This window comes from Pinus tabuliformis, chromosome 9, assembly GCF_031772625.1.
Source record: "Pinus tabuliformis cultivar Carrire ecotype Pingquan chromosome 9, CPIR1, whole genome shotgun sequence".
NCBI lineage: Eukaryota > Viridiplantae > Streptophyta > Pinopsida > Pinales > Pinaceae > Pinus > Pinus tabuliformis.
Genome location: NC_142307.1, coordinates 386531075 through 386535664, shown reverse-complemented (window position 1 = coordinate 386535664; position 4590 = coordinate 386531075). Strand labels below are relative to the sequence as shown.

Here is a 4590-nt window from a genome sequence, read left to right as displayed (position 1 = left end):
CTGCTGTGTAATTTCAAAAACACAGTCTTCCTTTCATAGCTAAATGATCGCCACTGTTCATGGTTTAAGCCCCTTACTCCCCTGATCACCTTGACAAGATTTGCTTACAACTTTTCAAGAAACGAATATTGCTCCTGAGGAAGAGATGCAACGACACCAATAACACCATTGACTGTTCCAAATATAACTATAGGAATCTGGTTAGATTCTAAATCTGGCAGTCGTATAACAAGAGATCCATTCCTGATAAGATATAACAAACTCTCCTAAGTGGTATTCACCTACGAATTCCAATTTTCCTCTCTCTTCATCATTTGCAGCATCACTATTTTTCCTCACTGCAAAAAGGTTGAAATTGTTCTCTGCTCCAAGGTATAAAATTGAATCAAAGTTACATTTTGAAAGTGCATAGGAGCGCTGAGAGACCATCGAACAAAACATTACCACTGTCCATAACACAGTCTTGTAATATGTCTAATATATTCTACTGTATCTTTAATGGTCCCTGGTCCTCATCTACTTCTCTTATCTGATAAGAGATATGCATGATCTGGAAATGAAAGCAATCAGCATCAAGAACTTGTTGGCTAAGTACCACTAGGGGCATACTCAGCTATCTGAAATATTTTTGAAGAACCTGAGAATCGAGATAACTTCAGCATTGGAATGAGTGCTGTATTTTGAATCTGCTCCAAACGATTTCACCTTGTTGCAATAATGCAAGAGAATGGTCTTCTGCGGTTACCAAGGCCCTAAATCCATGAGACATATCTACACGTAGATAGTTATTTATAAAAACATTTTGTAAGATACCCCTTTGAGGATCTAGTTCAACAATCTCCCTCAAAATTTCATTCTTTTGACCATCATCCAGCATGACATTCAGAGAAACCCTGTTCTTGTCTAGGTGTTGCACCACTGCAAATGCTTGCTGCTCTGGTGATAACAGTAGGCCATCGCTAATAATAGCCGGTTCACTTACTTTCTCAAGTAAATAAAGCTCACTACAAGTATTTCCAACTTTTATTAGTAATATATGTGAAGCAAATTTTAATGCAAAAGCACCTACAAATTTTAATGGAAGGAGTTCTGCCTCAGATGAAAAGTCTTCAAAAAGACTAGAAAGAGTTGTCTTATGTAGTGACAGCTCTCCATTTGTAATGCCACTTGTAATAATAGTTGATCTTACAGAATCCAAAGCAACCAATGTATCCTTTGTCACAATTAGCTTGTCTAGTGATAGGCCTCCATCATAGGTTGCCACTTCATGTTTCATTATTTGCCCATTCCCAGGATTCACTACCCAAACAGCCACACTTGATTTCCCAATAAAACCTATTGCATAAATGCTTTCTCTATCAGGAGATAAAACAATCCTTTCAACGCTGACTTCAGTTTGCTCACTTCCAATAGAAAAGTTTGTTCGCCAAAGTAGTTCTCCATCAATCCCTGACACGGCATTTATCCAACCTCTACCATAAACAAGAATAACATTCTCCTTGTCATTTTTTAAATCCGCCGGTACAGATAAAAGGCTCTTAGAAGAATTTGAGCCCTCCAAAAATGATTCCCATACCAACTGACCATCCAGAAGGTTCCAAGCTCTTAGAACACTTCCTGAACTGGACAAAGTAATGACATATTTTCCAAGGGCAATGTCAATTTCATCCACGACATCTGTTTCTTCCAGCACGTGTCTTCAAAATATCTCGCCTCTACGTAGATTAAGAGATGCAATCACATTTTCTTCAGTGGCCACTATAACACGCTTCCTCCCTGATTTCTGGCTATGGAAAACTGCATGCTTTACTTTGCCTATGTACTGCTGATGCCAGTCTATGACCCCGACTTGATCTTCGTAGAGCCCATTGCAGGAGATGACGCAAAACCGTGCAAAAATGGCTGTGAAAAGGGCGAACATGAAACCCGCCCTGAGTATGTTGGGACTTTCCTTGTGTAATCTATCGCCAGTAGACACCATGCTCTGCTACTTTACTGATTTCCAGAGAAGAAAATATTTTGTGAGCTTGTGATTGGGAGGAAGTAAAAGATCGGAAAATGGCGTCTCTGATCTGGAGCAACTGGGATTTGTTGAGATTTTGTGCAGCAACAGAACATCTTACCCCTAACAGAACTATCCTGGCTCAGCATTGAAACGATATTCCTGCAACATTTGTAACCACGATGCCTCCTCCTACATCAAGTAGCATCTTCATCATAGAACAGGGACCTAATGTGGTTCGAATAATATCTGCAACAGCCTTTGATGCTTGAATATTTGCATGGCGCACCCTATTTCCAGTCTCCCACTTTATAACGTCATTCAAAACGAGAACAGGAGCATACATGGCTGCAAGTGAAGGCGGCTAGCAGTCCGTCGAGGGAACAAATGCTAGACTGGACAAAAACCACCGAATCACAGCTGAATTCGACAGGGGAAAGTGTATAAGCTGACAACTGTTGATGTAAACACAACGGATTTTGGTAAATATGACAGCTGGGGTGAGATTTGCTATGGATCAACACGAATTCCCGATTTCGTAGCGCAGTTAGTGCAAAATCGGTGTTTTGCACTACGAAATCACCTAGACCGGGTTTTTGTGCTATGAAATTTGAAATGAGTTTAGACATATGATATGCATGTGAGATATGAGACCAATGATAGACTAAAATAGAGAATTGACCCCATGTGACATACTAACAAGACTCTTAACCAGACTCTAAAACAAGATGCAAAGACTAGACCCGAAACTGACACCAACCCTTTGACAAATTTAAAAAATTGATGTTCAGAATTTAAAATATTTTTTCTTGAGTGATAACATAGCGGTTAAATGGAGGTTAAGGTTAATTCTTTGTTAAAATCATAAAAACGATTTAACAAAGAAAACCTTCGCAAAACATGGTATGGCGGACTTGAAATAATATAAATTTGGGCAGATAATGATATCGGGTCTAGGCTAATCACATATCTCAATCGCAGTTTAGCAAAGGAAAGGCTCATCACAAAGGAATGCAATAGAGGCCGGATGCAATATGGAAATAAAACATGAATAATACTGCGTCGGGTTCGGGTTCCCATCGCAATCGAAGATCGCAATGGCGGAGGGTATATGCTTTAGTCAAGACTTACAATGAAGGCAAATGTGATATGGCATTGAATTATAATATATATTGCATCGGGTCCGAGCCCATTGCACATCACATATCGCAATCGAAGGAGAGTGCATTCATATGAAAAGCTTGCGATGCGATATTTTATGAAATACATAGTTTTTTAATAAAACTAAAGGTTTCGGGTTATTTAAGAAAGGGAATTAATATATATGGGAAAAGGGAACTTTTTATGGGTTTAACACTATAGGTTAGTGTTAATATGAAAATATGAGCGGAAAGGGAAAATATACGCGAAAAGGGGAAATATAGGCGGAAAAGGGGAAATATACTAAGTACAATGCTTTTATGAGTTATTTGCTTTTCATATATACATCAATACTTAGGCTAAAACATCTTTTTGTGGGTTTTTTCGGATAAAAAGGGATTTTATATGGGGTTTTCACTTTTCCTAGGCAAAAAGGGTTTTGACCTTAGGAAAAGGGGTTTTTTGTGGAAAATGAATGAATATGAACTGTATGAAGGTGGGAAGGGGAAATTAGTAAATATAGGGATGAAATTAGTAAATTAGACCTTCATTTTCTTTATGGAATTGCCTCATGGACATAGAAACATGATAAATGTACATTTTGTCCAATGAATTATCAAACTTCTGCAACCTTTCTTCTACTTACCTTTTGCTTATCCTATCATTTTTTCTTCACTTAATGGGTGCATTTAAGCTAGCAAACCCTTTCCTTTCTTTTTATTTTGAAAAACAAACTATGTAATTCTAACCTTATAAATTAAACTGATGAGCACCTTATTATTCTCTACCTAACTACTAATCTACCAAGTTTAAACAATTTGGCTAGATCTTTATTCTCTAACTATAACATCAAATTTAAAGCATGAAGCAGTCAAGATTAAACTATTTGTCTGTCATGGGTTGTGGTATTTAAGACAAGCTGCACACAACCATTATTTTGCAGAAAAATAGTAGTGGCAATTAGACTTGCTCACTTTCAGAGTTTATTTGTTTTCTCTTCTTTCTAACCTAACATTTTATTTTTTGTCTTCATTTTTTAGGACATCTAACCTAACATTTCTTTGATATGGACATCATCATCAAGATATATATATTTTTTAAACATTGTATTCACTATTGTTATGTCCATATCCTAACTTAACATTTTTTCAAATATTCTATCTTATCAAAAACAAAAAATTCTACAACATTGGCTCCAACTAGGGATTGCTTTCTCTTGTAGAATGTAGAGAACCTGTAGATCCATGTGCCTTCTCCTCGGGCTATGGAGTCCTTGTTGTAAGAAAAATCACATTGACATCTTGAAAAGTAAAAGAAAACTGGAGTATTTACAATGAAAACTATTTCAACTTCTTAGTACTGAATGTAATGTTTGAGAAACCTTCCATTTACAGGATAAGTGGAATATAGCCCCTCAAGATTATGCAGAACAAAAGTGTTGTTACCCT

The 4590-nt window shown here is 37.1% G+C and overlaps 1 pseudogene; it reads right to left on the bottom strand.

The window, feature by feature from the left end:
* Positions 1-655: 655 nt before the first annotated feature.
* LOC149148769 (uncharacterized) lies at positions 656-2057 on the bottom strand (annotated as a pseudogene).
* Between the last annotated feature and the right edge of the window lie 2533 nt (positions 2058-4590).